The sequence below is a fragment of the Bos grunniens genome, chromosome 26 (assembly GCF_055505025.1).
Source record: "Bos grunniens cultivar Pamir isolate PY7600 chromosome 26, Bosgru_T2T1.0, whole genome shotgun sequence".
NCBI classification, from domain to species: domain Eukaryota; kingdom Metazoa; phylum Chordata; class Mammalia; order Artiodactyla; family Bovidae; genus Bos; species Bos grunniens.
This window is the reverse complement of record NC_141190.1, coordinates 22211506-22232998: the sequence shown is the minus strand read 5'-3', so window position 1 is coordinate 22232998 and position 21493 is coordinate 22211506. Positions and strand designations below refer to the sequence as shown.

The following is a 21493-nucleotide window of genomic DNA, read 5'->3' as shown; positions in this document are numbered from 1 at the left end:
GGAGGGTGCTCACCTGTTTCCATCTGGGAGACTCTGGGGGAGAACACAGGTCTCAGAACACCCCTATCCCTCTCCCATCCATGCTCCTCCAATTCCTCTCCATCTCTGGAGGTGGGGGTGAGGGGTAAGCAGATCAAAAAAAGAGGGTAGTTAATGTTTCCCACTTGACCTTTCTTTCCCCAACCCCCCTACCCCTGCCCCCAGCGGGCGGGCAGGCTGAGGGGATGAATGGAGTAGAGGGCACGATTTTCACATTAATGGCAGCATATGTTGTGTTTATTGACACCGCAGGGTCCGTGCTTGTGGTTGTGTTGGGGGGGTGCTCCTAGGAGGCCAGTGGCAGGAGGGGCTAGGGGGAAGAGGAGATGGAGGGGAAGGCTGCCTGCGGGTGGGGAGGGGGAGAGAGAGGGGAGCCTGGGGCCTGGAGGGAGGGAGGCAGGAACAATATTGTTGCAGGAGCACACCAGGTGCTCGCTGTCAGCCCGAACAAAAAGGAAGAGTCAGCAACTCTGGGGGTGGGGGGGGGGGGCGGGAGCCACCGCCTGCTCCAGTCTTGCAGCCTCTCCCTGTTAACCCCTACTCTGCCACGCTGCTGAAGAGGGGAGGGGCTTCCGGGGTCTCCCCTCAGCTCAGGTCTATTCAGAGATACCACATTCCTGTTGGTTCTCTGGGAGACATGGTTCCCTCTGCGGTTGGTAGTGGCAGGTCCTTCCTTTCCCTTCCTCAAAGCCTGAAGGGAAAAAAATCCCCCTGTCTGTTCCACTCTTTCCATAATGGGGGCGAGGAGGGGAGGGTGCATGATATACTCCTTGGGAAGTCAGTAAACTGAAGTGGCAGGAGTCAATGACCTTGGGCTTCTGAAAGCAGCTGCAGGTGGGGGCTGTGTGAAAAAGGGATTTAAAAAGGGGATGATGGACCCTCCGATGGAGAAAGCAAGGCCCCCCACAGTTCCCCTCTCCCTGCCATGGTGGCAGATTCCTTGCCTCCTGGAAGTCTTCCCAGGGTTGTCTGGCCTTGGGCTGGGGGAGCAGGAGGAGAAGGGGACTTGGCCTGTTCTGTGAAAATGGCCTGTTCTGTGAAGATGGCTCTCAGTTAGCTAGGAAGACTGGGCTTGCTCACTCCTTAGTCTGAAAAGCACTGGGGCTCATCCTGGAAATCCCTGGATGGTAAATAGCAAAACGGACTCACCACCCTGGACCCCGTTCTGGAGGTGTGGGAAGGGCTCCCAGGTCCCCAGCCGGGGATTAGAGGTACAAGTGCTTCACTGCTCCCTTGCCTCTGTTCCCATTCCTGCAAAGCCCAAGGGAAGCAAGGTGCTTAGTTAGGGATGCTGGGGCTCCGCTTTCAACATGCTCATTGCTTGGGGCCCTCCCCTAGGGTTGGCAGCGGAGGGGAGGTTGCCAGTCATCTCCTGAATTCTGGCTGGTGTCCTCCAGTCTGTGACCTAACATTCTGGAACCTTCCTTCTAGATGGTAATTCTCGTCCTGGCTGTTCTCTTCCAGAGACCGCGTCTTGGTCACTTTGGATGAGTCCTAGATCCCCAGGCACTGGAGCAGGGGGATGGGAGGCACTAGAGGAGAAGGGTGTCCTTTCATGTTCCCACCTTCTGGCCCCACCGCTGTCCGTCACCAGGGGTCTCAGAATATAGGTGCATAGGCCTCTGGGGATGTTCCCCCACCCCCACCCCCGCCGCCTCCCCGGGGATGTCCCCCACCCCCACTCCCCGTCCCAGGGCTGCACTTGAGGCGGACACTCCGGCCTGGTACCCTCCTCGCCACCTGCCCCTTGCAGACAAGCAGCTCCAGTCCTCGCAGCTCGCGCTCCACGACACCCTCTCCCGCGCGGCCGGCACCAAGGCCAGCGCAGAGGTAGCCGCGCGCAACACTCGCCCTCTCGCACCCCTGCTTCTCCCGGGGGCTCCAGGCCCGGTCCGCGCCCCCCTCCCCGGCCCTCTCGCCGGGCTCCAGCTGCGCGTGGAGCGGTCCCGGCTCGGCTCCAGCTCCTCAACGGCCCCGCTCCCCCATTACCCTGATGTCGGCCCCTCTCCCCCTCGGCTTTATCGGCTCTCAGCCGGCTCCGCCAGGGTAATGAGGGCCCTCCTAATTACCATCGCACAAACTCCACTTACATTAACAGCTCCATCCGAGGAGCGGCAACATCTGCTGTGCGCAGGCAGGCGCCCCTCCCCCGCCCCGCGCTCCCCTTCCCTCGCCGCTCCCCTCTTTCCGGGTCCTCTCCCCCTGACCCTGTTCTCCACCCTCGCTGGCCTCCTTGCCCATACCCAGCTCTTCTAATCTCTTCTCTCTGCATGTTCTCCCCACCACTCTGCCAGCCAGGCCCTTTTCAACTTCGGCATCCCAGGAGCAGAGAGAGATCCAGGCAGCGGCAGGGCCCCAGAGGTTCTGAGCGATGGAGACACTCACAGAGGCGGGGCCGGGCTCCAAGAGACCCATAAACACAGGGTCCCAGAAACACAACCAGGAAGCCCAGGAACAAGTAGAAAGTGGAAGTAACAGAGATTGTGAAAGAGATGGGGTGTGGGGTGGGCCAGACTATCTATGTGGAGCGCCGGCGGGGGCTGTCTTGTCCGGGGGCAAAGGTATGTGACATTATGCACACATGTGGACACGTGTCATGCACTGTGCATGCTCATTTTATTCAGCATCATGACTGAGTATATGTGCACATGTCAGTGTATGTGTGTGCATCTGTATGCATTCATGAGTATGTCTATTAACCTATTATGCATCAAGTATGTAATTATACTTGCCTAGATGTATCTCGGTGTTTGTTTTTGCGACTGTGTATGTGCATATATTTGTCTATCATATATGTGATGTTGCATGCACACATGTTTGTATGGCTTGTATACATGTAGGATCCATGTTCAAAGTCAGGTGTGGATTCGGGTGAGATGCCTGTGTGCCGCTGGGTGTGTTTGCATCTCTGCATGCATGCCTATGCATGTGTGTATCATCTGTGTAATTATTTGATGAGAGTGGGAGCATGTGTGTGTTTCTGCTCCATGGGGGATGACAGGCAGTTGGGAAGACGCTGAGCCCATTTTATCTGAGGTTAACAGGGGTCACATTTCACTCCTGGAAGTCCCCCACCCTCCCCCCACCCCATACAATTAAGCCTCAGTGTGGTGGAAAGACTGCCAGCAGACATTAAGAAAGGTCAACAATATTATCAGCTCCTAATCCAATTAGTTACTGTTTATTTGGGAATCCAGCTCCAGGTCAGCTTCTGGGGAGGAGGCCTGGGAGAGAGGAGGGCATGGGATGGGTACAGGCTGAAAGAGACTATTGAAGGTGGCCAGGGCTGTATCCTTGTGGTTGGATGCTGGAGTGGGGGACAGGATCCCCCAAACACTGCCAAATAATGTACCTTCCACTGGCTACTTGGAAGCTGGTGGTTCTGGGGAAGGACCTGCACTGCACAGGAGGGGCTGAGACCCCAATCTCATTTACAGAGATTGGGGTGTAAGAGAAGAGAGGTTGTCTCTGTCATCTGAGAGGCTGTCTGCCTCTTTCCAGCCTTGGGATCCCTAAAAGGTGCACTGGGAGCCAGACAGCCTGCCTCAGAGCTGTGGCCAGTTTCCTCCTGGATGGGAGTCAGAGGAGGAGATGTTGGTAAATGCACTATTAGCTCTTGAAGCCACTTCATTAATCCTGCCCTCTGTTTTATTTCCTCTTTTCTCTCCCACATCCTTCTCTGAGCCTAAGCAGGACCTCCTCTCCCTCCCACCCCAGGATAAGCAGGGCCAGTAGCTTGGGCCCATGGGGTCCCCAGGGTCCCTCTCCTGAGTATAAATAGTGGAAGAAACCCAAAATGTGGACTGCTTGCCTTGGACAGGGAGCAGGTCAATGGGACTGAGGGCCCTAGGCAGGAGCAGAGTAGGAGAGGTGGTTTTCGCCTTGCTCTGACCCTCTCTTACCACTCAAGTATGGACAATATCCTGGGTGCACAGGATATGCAGAGGACTAACAGGAAGAAGGATGGCTGCTGGATTCCAGGCTAGATTCCAGGCCTCCCCAGCTCGGCGGTCAGGGGCAGGCAGGGCTGACACTGTGGCCAAACAGGGTGATACTCAGACCCCAGCTGTGGCCAAATTAGGGTGACAGGAACAGCCAAGCCCCAGGCTTGGCTCCTTTTTGCTTGTTTCTTAAGGATAGAAGTCCATGGGCCTGAGCACCCCTGAACTTGACTGATTCTTCCTCCTGTCCCTAGTGCCCTCCTCTCAATATAGAAACCCTGCATGATTGGTTTTCTCCTTACTGCCCTTTCCAGGCATATAGTCTTAAAAACACATGCACACCCTAATATACACCCTCACAAACCTGCCTTTAAGACTCCAGACTAGAGATGGCCAGGGTATAAAGACACTGACAGTGTTCCTCATCTAAGGACTTAAAATGGATCACTGTGCTTTACAGAAGACTCTTCTGAAAGGAGTCTCCCCATTTCCACCCTCCAAAAGAGAATAATAATAATAATAATGCATATGTTTACCCTGGCAATTTTTATCCTTAGCCAAGCCCTGGAGTCACCCAGAGAAGCTCTTAAAAAAATGTATATGCCCAGCCTCCACCCTGGATCAAGCCAATTTGTATCTCCACAGTTGAATCCTAAGTATCCATGTATTTTATAAAGCCCCATAGATGACGGCTATGATTTAAAATTTCTATCAATTTTTAACATTGCAGTTTACAAACACAATACCCTACCTCTTGTTCTCTCACTAGCCAGAGCAGTATTATTATCTCCACTCTATAGATGAGGAAACTGTGGCCCAAGTTGATTAAAGGTAGTGATTTTTCCTTCCTTCTTCCCTCTTTCCTTTGCTTCTTTCCTTCCTTCCATTTTCCCTCTCTCTCTCTTCCTTCCTCTCTCCCTCCCCTCTTCGCTCCTTCTTTCTCTGTCTCTCTCTTTTATCAGGGAACTAGGTTTCCTGACTCCAAGGGCAGCCTGTCAGATTCCAACAGAATCCGATCAGTCACTGGAGTTTAGAACACCTAGATGGCTCTTCCCTAATGCAAGAGCTCCACCTCTTCCTGCACATCAGTTCCTTTAATTTAACAATCCCTTATTAAGCTCTTACTTGGGCACTACAGAGCACATCTCTTTGTAGTCTTGCTCTCTATTATGTGGCAGAAGAGAAGCAACATGATGTATCTGGACCACGGGGACTTTGGTGTCAAGTAGTTCTGCATTTGTATTCTGTTTCTCCTGTGGGTCATCCCTGTCATTTTGTTCAACTCCTAAGCCACTCAGAGCCTCATCTGTAAAATGGTGATAATAATACCAGCTTTCTAGAGTTGTTCTATCTAATCAATAGATGGTAAATATGATTACTGTTATTTGAAATATAAAAATATAAGTATAATACCTGCCTGAATAGCTATAATTAAAAATGTTGACAATCCTAGAGCAACTAGAACTCACATAGATTTTTGGGAGTGTAAGTTAGTAAAATCACTTTAGACTAATGTTTGACTGTACCTGCTGAAGCTATGTATATCCTCAGTCAGTTCAGTTGCTCAGGCCTGTCCAACTTTTTGCGACCCGATGGACTGCAGCACACCAGGCTTCCCTGCCCATCACCAACTCCCAGAGCTTACTCAAATTCATGTCCATTGAGTTGGTGATGCCATCCAACCATCTTGTCCTCTGTCATCCCCTTCTCCTCCCGTCTTCAGTCTTTCTCAGCATCAGGGTCTTTTCCAATGAGTCAGTTCTTTACATCAGGTGGCCAAAGTATTTGAGTTTCAGCTTCAGCATCAGTCCTTCCAATGAATATTCAGGACTGATTTCCTTTAGGATGGACTGGTTGGAACTCCTTGCAGTCCAAGAGATGAAGTCCAAGGCCAAGGGATGTATATCCTACAACTCTGCAAATCTACTCTTGGGTGTATGCCCTTGAGAAATAAATGCTATGTTATGTAAATGTTATGTACATGAATGTTCACAGCAGCTGATTTTGTCCCAAATGGGAACAACCCAAATGTCCATCCACGAGAGAACAGGTAAATAAATTTGATACCATCACACAATGGAATACTACAAAGCAAGGAAAAAGAATAGACTACTGAAACATTCACAGATGTAGATAAACCTCACAGGTACAATATCGAATAAGTTGGACACAAAAGAGTTTATGATGTACGGTTCAGTGAAATAAGGTTTAACAACAAACAAAATTATTCTAGGATGATAGAAGTTAGGATAGGAAGTACTAGGGAATGGGGCACAAAGGATTCCTTTGGAGTGCTAGAAATGTGCTATATCTTGATCTTAAAGTTTACGTGTGTGTATTTGTTTGGGTGTGTGTATGTAAAAATTCATTTAAAATTCACTTAAGATTACTACACTTGACTGTATATAAGTTAGACTTCAATTAAAAATAGTTATGCTGTCAGGCTGCCTAAGATCAATGTTTTGAGAGGAATAAAAAGGACTATGGAACTCAAAGGAAGAGACAGATCCAATGGTCATCGTGCTTAGGAAAGCAGTCAGGAAAGATGTGTAAGAAGAAGCATATATTATGGGACTTGAAGAAAAGATGGTGCATTGGTAGGTGGAGAAGGAAAGAGCTGTTGAAAAAAAGACATTTTCCCAGTTGGGATGTTCTCATGTGAAGGGTGAGCTGGACGAAGAAGGCTGCAGAGACAGTTTGAGATTAGATCAGCAAGACCCTCCCTGAACGCCAACCAAGAACTTTGTACCTAACTGGGCGCCACAGTGTTTGAACAGTAAGGGACTTAACAAAGTGTGCTTCAATAAGGTTCATCTGACCACAGGTGGATTGGCTGAATGGAGGGAGAGAGGCAAGGTGTCCTGGCAAAGTGGCCTGTGGGCCTGCTGCAGCCCCAAGGGCTGTGGGGTTCTGCTCTTCGGGTGGCAGGGCTGTGCCCTGAGAGGAGCCACTGTGTGGTGATGGGAGTCAGGAGAAGTGGGCATGAAGAGATGGCTCAGCTGAGGCAGAGTCCTCCTCCCCAAGCCCCCGCTGGCCATCTGCTCCTCCTTCCTCTGTATTCCTTTGCCACTGGCCCCAGAACACTGAGCTCTGGCCTTTGTCCTGTGGAACTACTGGAAGCTGGGCCTAGAAAATGCTCCTCTGTGCTGTCTCCTGTCTTCCAGCAGACCCCAGCACTGTGCCAGATATGGAGAAGATAGTAAAACATTTGTAAACTGAAGGCCAGAGTCTGGTTCAATGAAGACTGCAGAAATGTCCTCAGAAAATGGACAAGAATAGAAGGAAGGTATAGTTTGCCTGAGTTTGCATTCTCCGTGGATCACTTACCAGTGGTGTAATCTTGAATCAGTTACCTTCTGTGACTTGGCTTCTTCTAGGCAGTAGGGACAATAATTGTGCCTGTTTCCCAGAGTTATTGTGAAGATGAAATGAAATAAAGCATCCAAAGCAATTGGTATAAGGCCTGATAGCACTGGAGAAACATTAGTGATTTGTATCTTTGCTTCTGATGGTGGGATTAAAGGTTTTCTTACTCTTGTTTCTTTATGTTTACTTTCCACAATAACCATGGATTACTTGGCTAAGCAGAGAAAAAATTAAGTGAAACAGGGAAGAAAAAAGGAACCGGTGACAGAAATATGCTTGAAGGGGCATCCAGAGAAACAAACACTTACTTAGAAACATTTTTCCAGCCAAGAGCAAGGAGAAGGGGCTGCCTCCGTAGGCCTGGCTCAGCTCAGAGGCTTGAATACAGAAGGAGGTTGTGTTTGAATCTTAAAGAGTAGGAGAGGTTTAGATTGATTGGCATGTAGATAACTCAGCTCTACAAACAAATCCAACATCTTTAGTAAAAAGTCATTATTCACTGAGTGCTTACTAGGTCCCAGAGTTTTTATATATTGTACCAATCATCACCACCACCTTGCAAGGTAAATATTATTACCCCAGTTTTTAACACCCCTCTGAGAAGTAACTTGCCCAAGGTCCTACTTCAAAGTTTGAGATTTGAATCCAAAGTTGAGATGACTTCTTTCCACTAAACTTCCAGGCCATATTCCACATATGAGATGCAGGAAATACCTCTAAAAGAGAGCATGCTGGGTGGCCAGGCCCTCAGGCAGGCCTGGCTCCCCCACCCCAAGCAGGACTGGCCTGGACTGGGTATATTCCCTCTCCCATCTATTCTCCTCGTCCAGCTTATCGCAGAGAACTGCCAGTCTTTGGGCTTGTCCCCAGACCTCCTCCCTAAAGACAGGCACTGGTCCCTGTCCCCAGTCCAGTCCACATTGCCTCAGTCTCCCACCCTCCCAGATGGCTGACTCCCCTTCCCCTGACACCCTCTTCTCCCATACCAGGACTCCCCTCCACTCCTCCTCCAATCTCTCCGTTGCTGGACACCCGCTCCCCTCCCCTCCTGCCAACACCATCCATCAGCAGCACTTGCAGCTCTGCCACAGCCCCTCGAAGTTGCTAATCCCCTATTTGGTTTAGTTCCACTCCAGCTTCCTGCACAGAGGGACTCGATGGGATGTGGGGAAATTATACATGTAATAAAGAGCTGATGTGCTCTGATAATTCTGATAACGATACACACCTCACACCTCCCCATACGCACACATTGCCATCCATATACACATCCACATAGCATACCCCACACTTCCCAATCCACATACCCACCCAAACACATGCCAAGCTGTGGATGAGCAGCTCACTTCCGGGAGACACTCCCCTGACCAGCATCTATATTCACCCCACTAAGGTACCCACTCCATTCTCTGGAAGTGCTCTGGGGCAGCTCTCCTCTTCCAGCTCCCATATACACTGCACACCTTCATCATGGCATTTACTGCCTCTGTCCTGAGGCCTGTCTCCTCTGAAGCCCATTAGACTGTGAGCAGGAGTAGCATCTGTGGCTTATTATTAAGCAAGCACACTGCTTGGGAAACATGGTGGCTCCCTCATAACCTTGTTGAGTGAATGACTGACTGAATGAATAAATGATAATGAATGAATGAATAAATGAATCACTACATTCATCCCCTCAGAAACACAGATCACATTTGGAATATCCCCCATCCTTACCCCCCATCACTCCTCTTGAGTTGCATCTTTTACTTACAACAACACGCACACCAAACACTATGAAGGCATTCACTTGTGCTAATGGGTGCTGGTGACACACACCCCAGCTGTCTGTGGTGGGGAAGAAGGGGGAAAGGATGTGTGTATATATGTGAATGAATGTGCAAGTGAGTGAGTGTACACATGTGTGTACGTGCATGCACGGGCACCCAAGCCTTGAATTCCCCACACTTACTTTATTCCCCATCTTCTTAAAAATCTTGACAAGAATCATGGGGCTCTTGTTCAGGTTTCCTTTTCTCCCTCCCTCACCTAAAGTCTGGCTCCTTTTGGAGAGAAATTTTCTCCTCAGTTTCCCTGTTTTTCTGCAATTCAAGGAGGCTTAGAAAGGATGAGGGAATGAGGGCTTAAGATGAAGGGGTCTCACTTCAGGTCAGCTCTACTACTGCTGTGATCCCTGCTTCCACCTGCCCTCCACCTCCACTTCCTGCCCCCATTCGTATCTAGGAGAAAGCAAAAGCCAAAACACAACAGCCTCTGCTGTCTGAGGACTGGCAAGCCCACAGCCCCCAGAGCCCTCCAGGCTTACTTATTGCTCACACTGCTTGGGGCCACCTTTCTGTCCCCACTCATGAATCCTGGCCACTGTGGCTCTGTGCTCTTCCTGGTCCCTTCCTTGCTTCTAACATGGTTAGGTTAGGCTCAACCATCACCAGCCAGCCAGCCCCCAACCACCGTCCCTGGCTCCCATTCCTCCAACTGAGGCAAGGGACCCCCATGCCCCACCCTTGCACGGCTTCTCTAGGGAACCTCAGAGATCCTCGGAACCATGGAGATGCAGCCATTTTCCCAAGGTGGAGCCCTCTCCTGGGGAAACATAGTCACTGCAGCAGCTTTCCGCTTCTGAGGGTGACTTCAGCCAAGCTCCGGCCTCTCCCTTCACTGGCTTCTGGCCCCTCTCCATGCCGCCTCCCCCAATCATGCAGGTGTCCTTTGGCCCCTCCCGGACTTATCTCCATTTGATCCTCACAGTCACTGCCTCCCCCTTGGTACTCCTTCACCACCAACCCGGGCTCCCTTCAGCCTCCTGCAGCTCTCCTTACAGAGCCTCCTAAAACCCGGGGGCTGGAGGGCTCTGGGGCTGGCTCTGAGAGGGACACTCAGAGTCAGCCTGTCTTCCTCACATGTACCAGAATGTTTGATTTTCTTTCCTTTTTGAAGAAAAAAAAAGCACTGATGCAGTCATGTCACAGCCCTGTCGATGGCTCCCTATTCTTTTAGGATAAAGGTCCCAAGTCTTCCTAAAAGCTGCTGGTCTCTGACATAGCCTGGCCTCTCGGTCTCTCATCTTCCTCTTCAGCATGTTCTCCTCACCCTGAGACCCGGCCACAATGACTTTCCTCATGAGCTTTCCACTCCTGGGACTCTCCAGGCTTCCTCTGCAAGCCACAGGGCTTCAGACATGTTGCTTACTCTGTCTGAAGTGTTTTTCCCTTTTCTCTTTACCTATTCAACTCCTTCTCATCCTTCTAGCATCAACTCAGATATCACTTCCTCCGAACAGCCTTGCCCTGCCTCTTAAACCAGGTAAGCCTTTCCCTACTACATGTACATGAGGAACACCTGCTTCGTTGGGTTAACTACATTTTTAATTTTACATTTATTTATGTGATTATTTCTTCAATGTCTGGATCATCCACTAGAACTCTGGAGAATAAAGAGTATGTTTCTGTGTATCACTGAATCCACAGGGTGGTATTGGGTGCGTGAGAGGCCTTTGATAAATATTTGAGGTATAAATGACTTAATCAGCAGTCTCTGGATGGACAAAGGAGTTTCACCAAAAATCTGGTAGTACCTGCTCGGGGTCTGAGTCATGTCATCATGTCACTTACCCACTCAAGAACTTTCTATGGCTCCCTGTTACCCCACAAACTTAGGTCTAAAGTCCTCTTTGGATTTCTCAGACTTTAATAATCTAGCCTCCTCCACTCAATCCAAATTTATTGTCTTTATTTTCTATCACTATTCTTTGCTTCTACCAAGCAAACTCAGTAGCCTGTCATTTCTTTTTAATCTTCACTTAAATCTTATTCATTTTTTAAGGCCAAGATCACACCCCAGTTCTTACACAAAGCCTTCCCTGACCATTCCAGCACTCACTGAGCTCCCATGGCCTATACTCTCTGTATATCCAGAATATCAGAAACTGTCAGCCTTAGAAGAGCCACAGAGATCACAGGTTCAACCAAACTCTGATCAACCTCTAAAATCATATTTTCCAAGCTTCAGCATTCAAGTACCAGCTTCACAATTCACTCCATATCCATATACCCCCAATAATGTTATTTACTTGATATTTTTCTTTAAATCAATTTATGATTTTTTTACTTGAGTATGTTTATTTAAAAAAAAAAAACCCTAGAGCACTATAACAACTGGAAAACCAATCATTAGTTGTCAAAAATAGAAAGTAATTATAAAAATTAGTAAAATAAAAAACAATGAAATTCAATTCTAGCTGGCTACCACTGCCTGCCGAGAACTCTTAAGCCTAGGGTCTCCTCTCTCTTTGTTAAAAAGGAAGGGAGAGAAACACATGTCACAGAAGTATTGAAGACACACCAGCACCAAACTGAGACTTTCTCTTTGATAAAACTGGAATAATCAGACAACCCAAATGTCCATCAATGGGAAAGCAGTATCTTTGTGTGTGTGTATGGTAAAATGTACGTAATATAAAGCATTATTTTTGTTTGTTTGTTTTGGCTGCGCAGCTCAGTTTATGGGATTTTAGTTCCCCAACCAGGGATCAAACCCAGGCCCTTGGCAACGGGAGTGAGGAGTTCTAACCACTGGACTGCCAGGGAATTGCCAAAACATTACCATTAAGAACATGGCTATAAGGAGAGTGATATCTTCACAACAATCTATAGTATCCTCACATAATGGAATGTTATTATTTTTAACTTTTTTGCCTGTACTGCATGACTTGTGGGATCTTAGTTCGCTGACCAGGGATTGAACCTGGGCCCAGGGCAGTGCAAGCACCGAGTCTTAACCACTGGACCCTCATGGAATTCCCACAGAGAGTGGAATTTTATACTGTAGCCAAAACAAAGGAACTTAAGTGACATGAAACAGTTGGTATAGATGACTCATTCAATACAATATGTAAGATGGTCCAAGAAAATTATATACTATATAGTCTGATACTATTTTTTAATAAAATTAAAAACAGTTTAAAATTTAAATATACTTTTCAGGAATACATTTAGGTATAAATATATTAAACTATATTTACTATACTAAAAGGGAAGCAAGAAATGATGAATATGGGATTCAGAATGTCATTTGCCTCAGGTCAGAGGCAGGGAAGGGAACACAGGGACCATTTAGTTAGTACTGTCAAGGCTTGAGATTTTGTTTTGAGTGAAAAATTCATGGGGTGTCTATAATATTATTTAAAAGCAACTAATTAAAAAGCTAACTAAATATATATAATATGGTGGTCTATGCAAGGACTAAGATGAGATTATGTCATGAACAGAGGAATGTGATTAACCTAGTTCTGTGAACCCAGGATCTAATGGAAAAGAGAGGAAAAGAAAGTAACTCTCTCACTATGGGATTCAGTATGATTTAATGTCTTGTCAATGCACCATTGAAAGCACCTGGCATTCCACCAGAGGTCTACTTTCTGCACTTGCAGAAACAGCTCTAGAATATCTCTATCATGAGGCTGCTTGCTTCCTCTGCCCTTTTGCTTACCTCCAGCTTGAGGGAGCTTCATGGACTTCCAGAGAGACTTACCTGGACAGATCCTTTTGTCTGGAAATATTCCCTGGTATGGAGAGAATTCAGCCTCCCTGCAATCCTGCCCACTGTCTTGTTCTCACCTTGGTGCCTGGCATGGGCTGGGCACATAGGAACCCAGAGTTTCCATATTGATTGCTTCATGCTTGAGCCTCCAGCCTTGGAGAAGGAGCCAAGTCAATGTTTCCAACTGTAAGATGAAAAGACACCAAACCTTTCTGTAAGAGAGCCTTTTTGCTCAATATAATCCATTTGCAGGGGCGGGGGTGGGGGTGGGGAGAAAACAGCATTCTGAATAAAAACACTCAAACTTTTCTGATAAATTTTAAGCAGATGCAGATTTCTTCTTAGAAGTCAGTTTCCCATCTACCTCTACGGTTGTCAGTGAGAGTTTGATGCATTTTATCCACGACATCATTTTTGTATGTCCATTTAAACAATGATGCTAACCACTCCTCTTTCCTCTAAATATGTCTACCAAGAGGTAATCCTTGAATTGGCCTCTTAAAGGTCTCCTCACTTGCAGCAAGACTGAAATAAAACTTTGACACATGCTCATAAATAAATGGTCTAAAAAGCCTTTTTTATGTGGGTTTTTTTTTTTTTTTTTTTTTCTTTAACACAACTGAATAGTTGAAGGTAGGCTAGAATTTCTTAGCCATATTTTTACTAATCCCCCAGGCTTGGATTAACTGAGACTCTTTGGTCCAAAACCCCTCAGCCAGATTCTGTGGGGCCCCCTCCCAGCTTTAACCTGCCATTCTTTTCCCCAGACAGAGTCCATGGCCTTGGGAATCCAGAAGCAGGAGGGAGCTGAAGCCAGGGAAAGGGGTGAATATAGGCCTGAATGTATGTCCATAAATCCAGGTTCTCACTGAACCTCAGAACCACAGATGAGGCTCCTTTAATCCCTTCTCATATAGCTGAAAGCCAGGCACTGGAGTAGGGAGTGGAGACCCTTGGGCAAAGGCTGAAAAGGAGTTATGAATTACTGGTGCCTCAGGTAGCTGATTGGCAAGTTTGGTCCCTAAAACCTGGCTCCTGTCCAGCTCGGAAATGAGCCCCCCTTCCCCCCTCCACCCTATCCCATTGGACACGGGATTGTCTCCAAGCACAGCTGACTCCCAGCTGCTGGGCCTCAGCCCCTCCCCCATGGGCTGCCATAAAAGAAGCCGGCCCAGGATCACCAAAGAAGACCCAGGGAGCAGGCAAAGGGCTGCCAAATTCTGGGTCTGCATTTGGGGTGCCAGCTTGACTTCAGAGTCATCTTCTTAATCTTTTTCGTAACTTCTGAATTATAAATGTATATGTTGGTGGTAGAAATTTGGAAACTATAGAGAAATATAAAGAAAATCAAATCACACGTATTCTTACCACCTAGAAACCATCACCGTCTCTACTTTTGCTTGTTTTATTCTCATCATTTTGTTTAATCTATAAAATTTTTTTTGCTGCATAAATGGGATTATTCTGTACCTAATACTTTGTATTCTATTTTTTTGCTTATCATCATCTCCTGTGAATATTCTTTGTGCAACTTAAAGTTCCTTGAAAATCTGATTTTAGTGGGTATGGGTTAGCATAAAGTCTACAAGCTCCTGTCTCCTCCAACCATAATCCCCTCTTCACTCCCCAGTTTTCAAGAGGTCCTAATACATGGTCTGTGCAATTATAACTGTGGTAACTTTTCTAGGCAGGGGCTTAGGACCTCTCTGGGGGCAAGAAGAGGACTAGGCTGGGTCACAGGGATTCTCAGACCCCTTCTGGGGGTCCTTTAGCTCTGGACCCTGCCAAACCCACTTACCACTCCCCACACACACCAAGCACAGAGAATTGGAGAGGAAATTTTGCTTTGGGCTCACCCTCAACCCTAGTCATGCTGGAAGTCAATACTCTGTCTCCCCTCACCTCTTATTGCCCTTAGAAGTGAGTGTCCAGGGCTTCTGAGGGTGCAGGCCACTCCTGGTCACTCTGAATAGCTTCAACAATCTCAAAGCACCTCCCTACCTCCCCTGGGTTCAGGCAGCCCTGGGCCTGGGCTCCCTTCTCCTGAGAACACTCAGTGGGAGGTTGAGCGGAAAGGAATTGTGGGCGAGGACCAGAAGACAAAAGAGGACCTGGAGCTAATATTTGACATTTGGAGTTACACCACCCACACCTGGAAAGTGTCCAGGAGCCTCAGAATGGCCCTGCAGTGACGCCAGGGAGCAGAGGGTTCGCTAAGGCCTGGGGAGAAATGGACTGTTCTTGGTGCCTGAACTTGATCCAGCAGGGACAAGGGGTCCCCGCCCTTCCCCTCCCCTTGAGAGATGACTCCTCTCCCAGCCCCCTAACCAGCCCAAAGGCTCTCCCAGGATCCCTCCACCTTGTGGAGCCTTGGGACACCGGGGCAGCGAAGGACCAGCACAAGCTTTCTCCTCCATGAGGGAGTCTTGAAGCCCAAACTCCAGAGGCAGGTCCAGCGACAGATCCCCAGCCTCAGGCTTAATGTAACCTGGTTCAGCAACATCACAAAATGCTGAGAGTTGTCCCTGGGTCTTCTCACCCTGACCAGCCCGGTAAAAAATTCTATCAGTAGCTCACTTCGTGCAGTACTTTAAACTGGGCGTGTTCACATACACCTTCTCATTCAGTCTGCTTACACTGCTATCAGGTAAGTAGGACTGGTCTTATTTTCCTCACTTATAGATGAAAAAACTGAGGCCTGAGGTCAGACCGTTGGGGATATCAGAACTTAGGCCCCCTGATTTGTGGACCACCCTCCTCCCCGACCCCACCAAGGCCTCCTTCCTCTCTGCTCAGCTCTCCTGAGAGATCAAGTTCCTTGTCTTGGCTTTCCACGCCTGCAGACTTCAGACGGAGGCAGGCTCTGGCTCTTTGCAACCTACAAGCTCCCAGGTCTTCACTCAGAAACCCTTTCTCTGTCCTGGCATTTGCTGGTCTCAGTACATTCCCCTCGGCAAACGGTCACTGGGAGGAGGGAGGAAGGCGCTCCTTATTTTGAAACCTCTCCTAATTGATTTCTCTCTGATGAGGTGCTGTAATCCTTTTTGGCTGCCCTCCCCGCTTCTCCAGTTTCTTGAAACAGCCTCTCCATACCCGTTCTTGTGGCCTCCCACATATCCCTTGGGCTCAAGATATCTTTTTTGATATTTTTCTTGGCAGCCCTCATCCATGACAGGCTTATGACCCACATGTCCCTCAGGAAAGCCTGCCTCCCAGAGCCCTCACACAGGTGCTCACAGGTATACACATGCGTGTGTGCGCACACACACACACACACACACACACACACACACACACTTTGAGGGGAGTCACCACATTCTGCTTCGCCCTCTCTGTTCAAGTCAGACTATGGCGGATCAGCGACTTCAAGGACGGATCTGAAGAATTCAGCCTGAGGCAAGACCTTTCTTGCCGATCTATCAATGGCTTGTTGGGGGTTGAGGAAAGGTGTGAGACCTGCTATTCGCTCTTTGCTCAGCCTTGAGGCAGGGGAGACAGGTTGACCTGGTAAATCTGACCCTGTGGCTAGGGAAGACACAATCTCCTAGACTGTGGGCTTCCTCTGCTTTCAAGACCACCAGCCCCTTCACCTACCCCCTCACCAAGAGGAGAGCCACAGAGGCCAGGAGTGCGGAAGCAGATGCCTCTGGCCCCAAACCTCTGGAGACTGGCTGGACCAGAACTCAAGTCTCCCACCTGATTGTTCTTGTCCCCCCTTTTCATGCAGCCAGTTCTGGGGGAGGGAAGGAGATGGGCTGGGTGCAATGCAGTGTTTCTGGGGACTGGTGGGGGGGCAGGGGAGTCCATTCAAATTGACAAAAATAGAACATCAGCCTCATATCATTTTTCTCAAAACAAGATTTATTGAAGTTCTGTCGGTGAAAATCGCTGCTGTGTGGAACGCTTAACTTATAGATTAGATTACTCAGTCGTGCCTTACTACATTTTTCATTAGAAAAATATTGGCTGGGAGAGTTTGACCTCATAATCTCTGCATTTTAAACAATAACCAGAGGAAAACCAAATAGAAGGCACAAGTTAACGGGTTTTTCCCCCTCAGCATTTCCCCTGGGAGAGATCAGAGCGAGGGCCAGGAAGGGAACAGGAGCAGAATCTGCTGCGTGAGCAATTCACCGGCTTCAGCCCACTCCCCAGGGGCCCCCGGGAGGCAGCTGGGGGCGGCAGAAGGAAGCTGGGCTGCGCTGAGTCCTTGGGGCTCAGGCCCTGGCACATCCCCTCTCAGGTGGCTGGAGCTCTGCAGGGCCCCAGCCCACGGAAGAGCTGTTGTGGTTAGCGTATCCACCCAAAAGACAGGACCCAAGTTCTGAATCCTAGGGCAATGGAGGTGCTCTGTCTGGGATGCTGGGGTGATGAGGAAAGGGCTTGACTACCCCTTCATCCCCCACACAAGGGAAAGTCTGCCTCCTAGAGGGTTTTATGGAGGAAGGAGGGACTCCAAGACTAGGCCTGCTGCGACAGTCTGGGCTGACCTCAAGCATTCTGCCCATTCCTCTGGACCCAGCAACAAAGCCTCCTAGGGGATCCTAGGCCTGAAGCCCTTGGGCTGATGGTGAGCATGGGGTACTGGCTGGCTTGAGAGGAGGGGGCTGCCAGCTACAAACAGATCTCTGGCCACTTTATGATAGCTGATCGGATTCCTTGGAGGACAAGCACCCCGCCCCTCTCTGTGTCTCGGTTTCTACTTTCTGAGGCTTTGGTGATTTCTAAGCTTTGACACAGTCATTAGTTACAAAGAGCAATTATTTTTTTTTTGTCATTAAGTCATTTTTTAAATGGCTCCGGGCGACATCACAGAACAAAGAAACAAAATATCCATGAAAAGACTTAATCACAAATTACTAATTATTTCACCCCCTCCTCCCTCCCAAAATCGTGAAATCTGAGCCCCATGAAAAGGGAGAAGGTCTCCCCAGCCATGAGCTTGCCATGGCTCTTAGGCACCTAATCCATCATGGCGGGGGGGCGCGTTTCCTGCCCTGCTCTGAGCCCCAGGGGAGGGGGTGGCAGGAGTCCCCCATCCCAAACCTTTGAAGTTATCTTCTCCCATAGATACAGCTCCTCAGTCAGTGGTAGGGGATTGGGAAATGAGTGGGGACCCCATCCAGAGCCCTACACCTTGGGCCCCTCCCCCCAGGCCGGCAGTCTCCCCAGCTGGCATTCCACTCTGGGTCCTTTGAAGCCTCCTGGGCCATAGCAGAGGAGCCACCCCCCTGCTGCGGGGCTCCTAGAGTCTCCAGCTGGAAAACAAACCAGAGGAGGAAGTAATCCTGGAGGGGAAGCCCCCGAGTCCCCAGACGTGAGGAAATAAAATGTGTTTGACAACAAGATGTATGGGAGGAGGGGGAAGTCCAAAGTATGGGCCCCTCCAGCCAGCCAGGCCTTCTCCTAGGGCTGACTGTGGTCTCCTTATCTGACCTGCACTGAGTGGGAAAGTAGCTGCCCAGAGGAGACAGCAGTCATGGAAGCCCTGTCTAAGGGGTTTGTTTCCAAAGACAAAGGGGGGTCTGCCAGGGAGGTGCGTTCTGAGGCAGAACAGGCCTCCTAGGAACAGGCCACACCTGTCCCGTCTCTACCTAACATGCCCAGTTTCCAGTGAGTAGCCCTGAGCTTGAGCCATCAGTTCAATAGTCACAAAAGGAAGATCCCAGGAAGGATGATGGTGTAGGACCAGAGACAGGGTCACTGAGAAAGATGGGGATGTGTCCAGGGTGGGGGACAGCTATGGGGTCTCCAGCCTCAAAATCCAATGTTCTCCTAGGCTGTCCTCACAGCTCAACTCTGGACGTGACTCCACACTGAACTCGACCCAAGTGCTCATCCAGGTAACACAACGCTTATCAAACTCTTAGTCTGTGCAAAGCAACAGGACTACCTCAGTTGCCAGGAGAGACCTAGACCCTCCCTTCCTAGAGACCTAGTTTACTTTTCTTGAATATCTTTTTACTAAGAAGACCTGGAAAAAAAAGAAATCCAGTGTCCCACTGCAGCCTTTGCTCACTCCTTGGTTGTTTGGATGGTGGTCCTTTATTATTCTGACACCCCATTCAGACCAGGTTTCCCTGGTAGCTCAGATGGTAAAAAAAAAAAATATGTCTGCAATGCAGGAGACCCTGGCTTGATTCCCTGGGTCGGGAAGATTCTCCTGGAGAATGGAAGGGCAATACTCCAGTATTCTTGCCTAGAGAATTCCATGGACAGACCATGGGGTCACAAACCTAACTGAGTGACTAACACACTTTCAGATTGCTCCCTTAAATACAGGCCTTGTGTATCTCCTGGGTCCACCTCCTTGCCAGCTCTGGGCATCTGATAGAGGTGGAAGTCATAATAGGTGGAAGGAAAGAGGGCAAGAAAGCAGGCTCTGAATAAACTGAGCCAACTTACCAAACATTTGCAACCATTGTTCCTATGTCATATGACCAGTGAAGACTTTGAGTATAAATATCCAAATAATTGGAATCATAGGCAGTGTCCCAGGCAAGAGAGTGTAGAATTTAAATAATCATTGCAGAATACTCCTGCCTCTTTTTCTTGTCAAACTGTCCTCTTCCTTCCCTCTCTTAAAACCTTTCTGACCCAGGAACATCTGGCAATGTGCTGGGACCTCAGCTGCCTTTATCAAAAGCATTTCTTTCAAAGGAGCAGGTTTTTCTTGGAGGTTACCAGCTCCATTCTCCTGCTGCCCAAAGCTCTAGCTCAGTGGTGCTAGGCACTCCTCAGACCAGTAGAATATGTGAGCCTGGTGGTATAACTCCTTTCTGGGTATAGCAGAGACTGCTGGTTGGCCTCCAATATCCACCCTCCCATTTTAAAAATAATACCCCCCACCCACCCAAGTTTAGCTGGAACCTAGCCACACAGTTTGGAACTACATTCCCCTGACTCCCTTGCAGCTAGATGTGTCCAGTTAAGTAGATTCTGGCCAAAGAGATACAAGCAGAAGTAATGTTATACCTTCTGGACTCTGCCCTTAAAAAGGAGGCACTGACCCTCCACATCCTCTTTTCCTCTTTTCATGGGTGTGAAATGGACATGGGAACTAGAGCATCCATCTTAGAGTTCAGGATGGAAGCTATGTGTTAAGGATGGTGAAGCAATAATAAAGAAGCAGACGGAAGCCTTGACACTGTGGGATGGAGCTGCCATATCTGCTCTGCTTAGACTTTATGGGAGAGAGAAACAAACTCATTATGTGCCTAACTCACTGTTATTTTGTAATTTGCTTTGTTTCTTTCCTCTTGCTTTCCTGAACAAAGGAAATGCAATGATCTAAGGCAGCACTGTCCACCATAATGTGAACTATATGTGTTATTTAAAATTTTGTAGTAGATACATGTAAAAAAAATTAAAAGAAACAGGGGAAATTAATTTTAATAATATCTTTTATTTAACCCAATATTTCCAAAATGCTATTTCAACATGTGATCAAGATAGACAATTATTAAAGAGATAGTTTCCATTCTTTTTCTCATTTTAAGTTTTCAAAATCCAGTGTATATTTACATGCCCATCTCAATTGGACTAGCTGCCTTTCAAGTGCTCAGCAGCCACACTTGGCAGGAAGCAACAGGATTGACCAGGACAGGGTCAAGAGAGCTGTTGGAGGCTGAATTGGTTAGGGACTGAGGACCAGCTCTGAATTAAATATAGCAGCTACAGTAACCACTTCTCTTCCTGCTGCAAGGAGGGCCTTTTGGCCATTATCTCATCTCCAGCCAGATGTCTGGCACACCCATCAGGCTCAAGCTCCAGCCCACAAGGAAAAACCTCTGTGACTTAGTTTCTATATTGGACTCTGGAGAAGGGTTATCTTTGGAAACAAGTAGAAACCTAGGAAGATGAAAGGGAAGGGAAAGGTGGAGTGTGGCTTACCCTCCAACCTCTACTCTGTCTGTAATCAGAATGGAGTAGAACAGGAAAGCAGTGCATGTCTGATTACAGAGGCATTTGGAGAAGGAAGTCCTCCGTCCCAGCTCAGGGAGACCCGGGGCCATGATGTGTCCCTCCTTATCTTGTGTACAGCGTCAGGCTCACTTCATACACTTACTGGGATTAAGGCAAGAACAATGCCACATGAAGAGCCCATATTTACCAAAATAATCCTTACTACAAATTCTCTCTGGATAACAATTCAACAGCTCTAGCGTTGTCTTCCAGAGAAGGCAATGGTACCCCACTCCAGTACTCTTGCCTGGAAAATCCCATGGACAGAGGAGCCTGGAAGGCTGCAGTCCATGGGATCGCTGAGGGTCAGACACGACTGAGCAACTGCACTTTCACTTTTCACTTTCATGCATTGGAGAAGGAAATGGCAACCCACTCCAGTGTTCTTGCCTGGAGAATCCCAGGGACGGGGGAGCCTGGTGGGCTGCCATCTCTGGGGTCGCACAAAGTCAGACATGACTGAAGCGACTTAGCAGCAGCAGCAGCATTGTCTTCTTCACTTGTGACCATAATTACTGTCACCATCATCTACCAATACTACCATCACCCTCCAAATTATTGCTTCTGTCACTGTGAGCTTCAATATCACCACTTCTGTCATCGTGAAAACAATTTCCATTACTTACTCCCTTTATCACCATGGT

The 21493-nt window shown here is 48.3% G+C and overlaps 1 long non-coding RNA gene across 1 annotated transcript; it reads right to left on the bottom strand.

Moving 5' to 3' along the window:
- Positions 1–246: 246 nt before the first annotated feature.
- LOC147344199 (uncharacterized) lies at positions 247–1454 on the bottom strand. The gene is made up of 2 exons (XR_015155208.1): positions 1189–1454; positions 247–730 (listed from the first exon to the last, which is right to left on the bottom strand). It is a non-coding gene; the product is annotated as an uncharacterized LOC147344199 (long non-coding RNA).
- Positions 1455–21493: the final 20039 nt, after the last annotated feature.